The following is a 10293-nucleotide window of genomic DNA, read 5'->3' as shown; positions in this document are numbered from 1 at the left end:
TTGGTGTTGAATTTATTCAGGGAGAATTCATACAGCATCAAACCGAGCATTCTAAAGTGAGCAATTCCTGGCACTTAGTGCATTCACAATGTTGTACAACCAGCCTCACCCTCGAGCTCCAAAACATCCCTTCTCACCCAAGTAAAACCGTGGCCCTGTGAAACAGTGTCTCCCCAGCCCCTGCAGCCACCAGTCTGTCTCTGTGGATTCACCTGTTCTGATATAAAATGGGTGGTACCATATGTGGCCTTTCCACCTGCCATTTCTCACTCAGCATCGTGTTTGAAGGGTGTACCCACATGGTAGCCCATATCAGAACTTCACTCTTTTTTATGGCTGAATAATATCCCATTGTATGGGTAGACCACATTTTGTGAGTCCATTGATCTGTGGATGGGCATGAGGGCTATTTCCTCTTTCAGTCCTGTGAATAGTGCTGCTATGCAAATACACAGGTGTACATGTAGTCATTGGAGTCCCAATTCTTTGTGCCACCAACAGTTTTTCATAGTTTATAAAACATTAGATCTGTAGAATGTCTACCTCAACCTCCCTCCGTTTCCAGGCATGACTTGACCAAGGGCACAGAGGGTCAGGAACGGCAGGGCCAGGCCTGGGACCTGGTCTCCTGATCATACCCTCCACTGCCATGAGGATGAAGGTCCCCATGGAAGGAAACGGAGGGTGTGACCCACTCACCTTAGCAGGTTGGGCAACACCCACCAGGCCAGGCCGCAGGCAGTGCTGTTAAAGTCGGGATCCCATCGCCTCCCACCACCCATTAAGGTCACAGGAGGCAGCCAGGCTTGCCCACACATGGGGGCAGCTAGAGGAAACCTGGTTAGGGCTTCAGAGAGGGGTCAAGGTTGGAGCCACCCGAGGGGTCAGAGACAGGAGGCAAAGGGCCCTCTGCTTCCTTCAGCGGCAAATTCAGAGTCTGGGTGCATGGAGGCGAGCAGGAGGAACAGGCTCATTAGAGAAGCCCCACCCAGTTACTCAGCACCTGGTAAACATCGATTATTCCCACTCCAGGCTAAAGGAAAGGGAAGGAAAATTCCCTGCTAATGCCACCTCCCCAAGGAGCTACTGTGAGCCTTTGAGGGTTTGTTTGCATGGAAAGAGAAATCTGGTGTGGATCATTGTACGTCAATGAATCAGCTCTAAATCAATGGAGCGGGTTTTATGGTATCCCTTATGTCATCAACTAGGAGGTCACTCATGCACCTGGGATGTCACCTGTTCTCCTCCACAAAAGCTGTGAAATTCTCAACACCTAGTCCAGTAGCTGGCATGTAGGGGGTGTGGAAAAAAATGCTTGTTGTAGGAACTAATGCTGAAACCCAAGGTAGCCCTCATAGAAAGTAAAAGCAGATGCCCTTGATGCCTGTCATTCTGGGATCCCACGGAGAGAAGGCACGCCCACCGCTTCCCCACGCCTCTGCCCGCCTCCGGCTCACTCCTGTTCTGAGCCCTCTTGGACCCTCCTGCCGACAAAAACAAGTTTAGGTAGCATTTTCACCTCTCTCATGTTAATATCTCAGTGGATATCTTAACTACAGAATAGACATAACCTCATTATAACAAAGTTAGCTCAACTCAGCAACTGGAAGGGACAGTTCCCATTTAAAGGTAACTTATGCAGAATATACCACAAAGAGACAGAAGATGTTATGAACAGGAAGTTGAGATTTGAAGGACAAAATTAAAAGGAGTTCTAGATTGAAAGTCACTTTCCTTAGAATGTTGACAGCATTGTTCTCTTGCCTTCAAGCTTCCCTTTTTATTGTCTGTGCCTTACCAAATCAGTAAATGCACACAGTGCAAAAACTGAAAAACTCAGGGCGAGAAAACATAACGCATGCAGCCCTGCTCTCCCACCTGCTAATACCCGAAATCCAGGTCTCCCACCATAGGCAGTCACTCTCCAATCTTGCAGCGCTTTCTTCTAGTATCCCCCCATCACATGCTTACACTGATGTTTGTTTGCTTTTTTGTTTAAGGTTTTATGTATTTATTCCCAACTAGGGAAGATGAAGATTTAGTGCTTTCCTGACAGCCCCACCCACACCCTATAGAGTTATGTCATCACTTACAATGAAATCAAAATCCACTGTTTGTACATCATTGTGATTCAATGTGATTCCACCCAACCCAGGCCTGCTCATTTGGCTGGATGTTGAGTTCTAGTTTGGAGGAGGCATTCTTTGCTGCCAATTGCATGGACTAAACATGAAAACATTCCTACTGCACAGATACAAGTGTTGGATAAAATGTGAGACTCCTTTTAAATAACTAGCTAAACATACAAGAAGAAAAGAGACAAAATATCCAGGGACCAAAAGAAGAGGGAAATAAAGTCTGAGTAGTGAACACCGGCTGGGCTGAGACTGACATGGGGATTGCACTAATACTGGCAGCCAGGGACCTTGAGTTGAACAGCCCAGAGACAGAAGATAAGGCCAGGGGTCCCAAATGAGGTAGGATATTATAAGCAAAATTCTTGAAGAGCCACCCTGAGAGAAAATGCTGGCCACCCACCAGCAAAGGAAGATGACCTGAAAGCATATCTATCTCAGACCATGCCAGGAGCAAAAAAAAAAAAAAAAAAAAAAAAAAAAAGAAGAGAAGAGAGGAGAGGAAAGGAGAAGGGAAGGGAAGAAGGGAAGAGAAGAAGGGAAGGGAAGAAGGGAAGAAGGCAAGAGAAGGGAAGGGAAGAAGGGAAAGGAAGAAGGGAAGGGAAGAGAAGGGAATGCCCCTTGAGAACTTGTAATGATGGGCCTGTCTTGTTCAGGTTTGGGATTTGAATTTATACTCCCTGCACAGTCCAGGACTCACAGAGCCACAGACTTAGCACAAAAAAATGATCACAGGCTGGCAAGACAACTGAGAATCTTGCAAACACAAAATCTTTCAGTAAAGACAGCTTCAGCCCAAGCACAAAAGATTCTCACAGCTAGAGCCCCACTGAAAATGAACTCACAATCCAAAATTATGAAACACATAAGGAAACAATCCACCAGCAGACCCAACAAGCAGAGGAATTGGATCCCTAAGAACTGTAGGTAATAGGATTATCAGATGAATGCTTTAAACGGGTATGTTTAAAATGATTATAGATGTAAAGCAAGGAAATGAGCACAAGACACTACCAAGAAAACAAGGCAGATTCAGAAACAATGGAGTAGAACGTTGGGAAATGGAAAGTATAGTGGGTGAAATAAAAATCTCAGTGGATATCTTAACTGCAGAATAGATACAGCCTCATTATAACAAAGTTAGCTCAACTCAGCAACTAGAAGGGACAGTTCCCATTTAAAGGTAACTTACGCAGAATGTAGCACAAAGAGATAGATAAACGGAAATATGAACAGGAAGCTGATATTTGAAGGACAAAATTAAAAGGAGTTCTAAATTGAAAATCACTTTTCTTCAAATGTTGACAGCATTGTTCTCTTGCCTTCAAGCTTCCCTTTTTGTTGTCTAGAAGTCTGATGCATCTGATATCTGATTTAGTATCTCCTTGCACTCCACCTGGAAGCATTTAGGATCACCTCTCCAGCCCCATCCTAGCATCACCTCCCCATCCCTGTCCTGGCATCACCACCCCATCCCCAACCTGGCATCCTTCCATGTTAGGCTTGTGATGGCCGTTCTTCTAGCCACCAATGTATGCATTTGCTGAGTCCTCTTTATGTGAAATTCCTGTTCTTTAGCTTGGAAACATTTTCTTCTTTTTCTTTTTTTGAAACTCCTATTATTGGGATGATGGGCCTCCTGGAATAATTCTCTGATTTTCTTTCCTTTCCTCTCCTATGTTCCACTTCTTTGTCTATTTGTTCTTTTTTCTGTGATAAATTATTATCTTTGATTTCTTAGACTTATTTTCTACTTTCGAGAGTTTTATTTTTCTCATCACATTAAAAAAATTCCATTTCTGTTCTCTAAATACACACACACACACATTCCTGAGCTGGTGTTCATTAAAATGTATGTTCTCTCTGAGATATTATAGATTTTGAAAAAATCTTCTGATCCATACTTTGTTTTCTCTGATTTTTTAAGCTGCTTGTTGGATTGGTTAGGATGGTCATGTCTTTGTCTTTCATGTTAGGGCTTTCTTTGTTCTAGTGGGCTCTCTGTTCTTTTTTCAGATGAGTTAGCCACAGATATCTGGAAGCTCTATGTGTGTGGGAGAGCTTATCACTGGGTGACTGTCACTGCAGCATGATGGAGGAAACCTCTAAATGTCAGGTCTGCAGATCTTTTCCTGCTTGGAGGTGCTGAGAGAAGGGAGAGAGGCTGTAGGGATGGAGGTGGAGTGCAGGTGATACCTTGAGTACATAGAGTCTACTCAATTTCCTCCTATTGAGTTGCTTCCCCCAGCCCCTCTCTGGATATGCCTGGAGTTGTGGGGTTCAGGCATACCTGGTTCAAACTTGTCCTGTCTGCTGATGGAGTGGAGAGTGGGAAGCCATCTGTGTGTCTACTTGCTCCTGGTGAGGGCGCTCAGGTAGTCCTCTCCTGTCCCACTCTTCTCTCTGTCCTCCAGAGTCTGGTGCCTCCACCCCTAAAGATTGACATTATTGGTGGTAGATTCAACAGACAACATTATTCTGTCTAATGAGCATACATTTTCTAAATGCTTGTTCAGCTCATTGTGGTCTAGGAACAAATGGTTTTCAGAGCCACACGGCCCACAGACAGACTCGCACCACCTCCCAGTGTGGTCTCCACCGGGCCCGTGGCGGGCCTATAGGCAACAATATCCAGCCACAGCCTCATTAGGGCACCAGGTGGGCTTGTCAGTCACACACCTTGGCTGATCAACAAATGAAGGGAAACGCCAGCAAATCTATTTCCACCATTATCGTGAGAGGGTACTTTCCAGCTCTTCTTCGGGGACACATCCCTCCGCACCCTCCCTCCCTTCCTCCTCCTCCATGCACCCCTTCCCATGCACCCTGGAGAGACCAGCTGGGCTGGCTCCTCAGCAGACCCCTCCTCAGGGGGCCTGGCCTGGCTTCACTGAGTCCACAAAGGTGATGGGTTTGGCTGTGTGCCAGCATGCGGCCATGCCCTCCCCTGGGCTCCAGCATCATCCCATGTATAAAAGGTCATTTCCTGAAGGCAAAGATGGGGTCCCACATTGCCTGGTGTCCTTCCCCACGCCAACCAAGGCAGCCCTCGAAGAACAAGTTCTTCCCCACAGCCACCAGGAAAGATGCAAAGGATAAAGAGAGGCTCTGCTTGAATTCCGAAGTCCAGGAGGAGGCCGCCCCGTCCTTTCTCCTGGAAGAAGGGCAGCCTCCCCACCAGCCCCACCTGCAGAGCTGCCAGGTGCCAACTCCCTGAGTCTAGTTTTTCCAGTAGCACCACTGGGATCAGGCAGTGATGTAAGGAGGAAGGAAGACACCGCAGAGAGACCAGGTTCCTCTGGGTTGCCTCAGAGGGGCTGAGGTTGCTGAAACCTCCAGGCTCTATTCCAAGGGGTGAGGTCCATCCAAACATGACAATGTAAAAGGAGGTCCTCCCCTGATCCTTGAGTCCCACTTTCTGGGGCCAGCCCTGCTCATGCTTTGGGGAATGCCTTTCTGAAGAGCTCCATCCAGCTGTACATTGATACTGTCGGGTTTACATCATGCTGTGTGGAGAAATGAGAAGCCGATCATTCATCCTGCCCACCCCCTCACCCCCGGCTTTCCTCACTTTCTCATCTTAATCCAGCATTTTCTTCTTAATTCAGCATCCAACGCATTTTTTTTTTTTAATTTAAACTTCCTTCCTTTGTGTGCTAACATTTTACATGTAGATCCTAGCACGTTTCTTTAGGAAACAGACCCTTTATTGAGCACCTTCATCGTGGCCACTGCAGTTGCCTGGAAGGCTCCGGAAGGTTTTTTGACTCCTGAAGCCAGCTGAGGTGCCCAGCTGAGCAAGGGGGTTGTTCATCCCAGGGCTCACCTTCATTCAGGGCCATGACCTTTTCTAGTAAGCGTGCACTCTCTTAGGTCCCACCCTGGGTCACCCCGACTCTCTTGGAGTTCAGCATGTGGAGATGACTTTCTTCCTCACTCTGGATGCAATTTGGGAACTTCACCGAGGATTGTGGCCAGGGGCTCTTCCCTCACCTCTGATGGATCCAGTGGGTGGTCCCAGATTCTCACTCTGACCCACCCACTATGACTTCAAAGCTGCTGTGCACAGTTTTCGCTGCTGGGCAGACCTTCCAGAACCTTCCAGAACATCCCATGATTCAGAAGGAAGACACCCTGGATGAGGGAGTCCTCCATTTTTCTGAGCAAATGCATGTGTTCTACATCCAATTCCAGGTCATTTTCCAGTGGTACCTGAGCCCTCCATAGGGCCCCTGTGAGGAACCCTGGGTGGGGACTTCTGTGGCCGTGACAACTGGCCTCTGGGTCACCTTTTCCAGGAACGGCATTCCTGATTCTCCCTTGGGAAACTACCACCTCCCTCCACGTTCAGGGTGGCATCTGCCAGCCTAGCCCAGCCCGGGCCATTGGAACCCTCCATCCCCAGGCTGAAATGCTGGCTTTTGGGGATGGGCGCAACCTGCTGCGGGGTCACCACACTGCATTCATTCTGAGATGCCATGAATTCTAAATGTACTGTTGTCCTGATCACCTCCAAAATAGGAAAAAATGCTGCCAATGACTATTGTAAGAGGCCATTGACTCCCTCATAGCTGTTAGAATGCAGAAAAAGGCCGGGCACGGTGACTCAAGCCTGTAATCCCAGCACTTTGGGAGGCCGAGACGGGTGGATCACGAGGTCAGGAGATCGAGACCATCCTGGCTAACATGCTGAAACCCCGTCTCTACTAAAAGATACAAAAAATTAACCAGGCGAGGTGGCGGGCACCTGTAGTCCCAGCTACTAGGGAGGCTGAGGCAGGAGAATGGCGTGAACCCGGGAGGCGGAGCTTGCAGTGAGCTGAGATCCGGCCACTGCACTCCAGCCTGGGCGACAGAGCGAGACTCCGTCTCAAAAAAAAAAAAAAAAAAAAAAAAAAAGACTGCAGAAAAAATAGCATCTAAGAAACTATGAATGATGTTTAATTTGGAGTTTGGGAAAGGGGAACTATTGGGAGAAAGAAGTTCTCTTTCTGCTGAGATCCTCAGGCCATTTAACCTTGGAGACAAGAAGACAGGGATATATTTTGCAAAGGGCTCACCCATTACTAAAGGTGACACAGGGAAAGGAGACACTGAACATCTGGATCCAGCCATTTCTGACACTGGATTTCATGAAGCAGTACTTATTATTATTATTATCATCATTATTATTTGCCTGCAGGGCCTAAAGCAGTGACTAGCACCATTCCTGGAACAGACTGGCCACTTAGTGCCTCCTCACTCTGCAGTAAACATTGGTACCGCTGCCCTCCTGAACATCAATGTCCGTGGACAGGTGTGTGGTACAGAGAAGGTCAGAGCCCAGGCACCTGAGAACAGGGGCCCGTTGCCTCGTGCAGTGGAGTTCTGAACTCCTGATCTTATGTGACAATTTGTTCAGGGTTGATAGTCCAAGATGTCAAGAACCTGGCATCCAAAGTTCCTTTGGGGCAGGGAATCTGTCTTCCAAATATCACCTTGTGCCAGTGCCTGCCCCTCCCTCTGCAGTGCCAGTAGGAGGCCTTCACACACCACACCCACTCTTTTGAAATGAGCAACTAACCTTGGCACAGTGGATGGTCCTGGTAAACAAAGTCCCCTAAGTACTGGGGTCAGTCAGGTTCAAGGGCCTGGGAGAAGATGGCAACTCTTGGTTCAACAGCCTGGGAGTGGAACAGTCTCGGTAAATCAGTTGTTTGCCAAGGAAGCCCTCAGGTATACAGGTCCTGGTGCTGTCAGCCGTCCTGGTGAAGCACCAAGAGGTTGACTGGACACTGCCCTCTGCTCAAGAGGGACTTCAGAAGGACCCTGAAATGGGGCCCAAAAAGTCCTAAGATTTATAGGACAGGGTACTGAAACCACGGAACCAGAAGTGACATGCCAATCATGGGTCAGGTGTTCCCCTCTGCTCTCCAAGAGCATGGCTTCAGGTGTGGGTCTAGGTGGGGTGCTGATGATGAAATCTTGGTGCATCTGAGCCCAGCAGGCTGTTTCTGACTTGGCTGGAGCTGAGGACGGAGGAGCATAGGAAGAAAGCATCCCAAGGACAGGAATTTCCTGAGTTGGTGTCATAGAGGTGTGAATGAAGTGAGGCAGAGTGGGAAGCCTGGGTGGAGTCCTCCACTACTACTCTTTGGCTGGTACCTGAACTGGATATCCCGATCAATAATGAGGGGAAGTTTGGCACCACATCCCCCTGGTCCTGACCTCATCCCCCGGCCACTGGGAGGGCTGCAGTGAGCTAAATGGTCTGGGGGCCTGGATGTCAGTGCATGTGGACCTGTCTTGCACCTTGGCTTGCCCCAGCCAGGGAGAACCACTTTTCTCCTAGAACCTACCATCTCCACATGTCAGAGCTGATGAACGCAGGCTGTCATCATCTCTCTGACATTGCTCAGGGCTGGGGTTCTGGAGGGAATAGCCAGGGGTGTACTAAAAGACCCCTGGCCCCAGAACCACTGTAGAGCATGTGAAGCATAAGACCCACTTTTGTTTCCTCCCAGGAACAAAGGGGCAGACTTTTCCTAAAGTGGAAGATATAAAAATGCATTCAATCCTCAAACCAGAAGATGCTCCTGAATGAAAAAACACAGAATAGGAATCAGAGGGGAAGGAAAATGCCTGAATTTTCTGGGAAAAGAAGAAGAAAAATGGGAGGCTTGTTAAATTATCACTATTTCAAGACAGGCAAGGAAATAATGTAGGTTCCTAAATGGAAAAACAAAAGGGAAATTAAGCCAAATGACAGTCTTAGTAAGGAACAGTTCCTAGGCATCGCTACCTGGCATAAAAATCTTTAAGGGTGAGTTGCCATTCTGCAGGGCCAGGAAGCCCAGATGACAGGGTCACTAGGCACGGCACAGCCAAGGCCACCAGTGTGTCAGGGAGATCATCACACACCAAGATTGACCTCATGTGTGTGTTTTGAGGATGATGGAAATGGCTCTCATAGCCAGAGAAAACAGATACAAATACAGACCAGGAAGAGTGACTGCTAGGGTGCTGGGCTGTAACCGAAGGCATGGATGTGAAATCTGTTTCTAATAAGACACAGAAATATATATGTGATATTCACGTAAGTCACACGCAGCTTTCTAGGTCTGTCTGCTGAGGGCCTAGAAGCAATGACAGCCCAGGAACAACGAGCACCTCCAGCACCCAGATCTTGGCTTCTAAGAACCATTCTCCACTCAGAGAAACAGTTTCCTTGGAGAAATGCCTGCTTCCAAGGCTGGGGAAGTAAGTACAAGGTGGGCTGGAACTGTGTCAGAAAGCAAGGAAGCAGAGAAAGATGGGAGGTGAGGGAGCACAGGAGCCTGCATAGAGGTGCCCAAACCAGCCAAATCAGGGCTAACCTGACCATCAGAATAATTAAGAGTATAACCTATCGATTAAACAGGGAGCCAAGACTGCATATTGATGTAAATAAACAAAAGTGGGAGAGGAAAAAGCCCTCCTTGGTACACAGTATCATGTCTGTGGTATTTCTGACAAAAACGTGTAACCTAAACCATATCTTGAGGAAAATTACATAAACCTAAACTGAGGACACTCCACCAAATAACTGGCCTTACTTCCCAAAAGGTCTGAATGAACCCATGAAGGAGCCTCATGTCACAAGTTAATTCAAAGTCAGAAAAGAGAAGACTGAGAACTGAGGATTGATGAAAACGGAAGCCACATGGCAATTGAAACACCATGGGGTCCCAGGCCAGAGTGAAAAAAAAGAGGTGCTGCTGTGTTTTTCAACTTTCTTCTTCTATAAAGGACAGTTTTGAGATAATTAGCAAAATTTGAAGAGAATTTGTGCATTCGATGGTAATATCGTACCAATGTTAATTTCCTGAATGTGATGGGTAAACTGTGGGTGATGTAGGAGGAACTCGTGCTTTTAGGAAATGTACACGTTAAGTATTTAGGAGTAACAGGGCACACTGTCTGCAACCTACTCTCAAAACAGGTAGGTGGGTGGATGAGACAGTCAAATGCAATCAAATATAAGCAAACAGGGAATCTGGCTGAAGGGTTACCAGAGTTCTATGTACTATTCCTGTCACTTTTCTGCAATATGAAATTATTTCAAAATACAGAACATAAGAACTATAACATTTCAATAAAAACTTTAGTGTTGGGAGCTTTCATCCAGACACATTTCTCT

This window comes from Rhinopithecus roxellana, chromosome 13, assembly GCF_007565055.1.
Source record: "Rhinopithecus roxellana isolate Shanxi Qingling chromosome 13, ASM756505v1, whole genome shotgun sequence".
Classification (NCBI taxonomy): Eukaryota; Metazoa; Chordata; class Mammalia; order Primates; family Cercopithecidae; genus Rhinopithecus; species Rhinopithecus roxellana.
Note: the sequence above shows the minus strand (reverse complement) of the source record.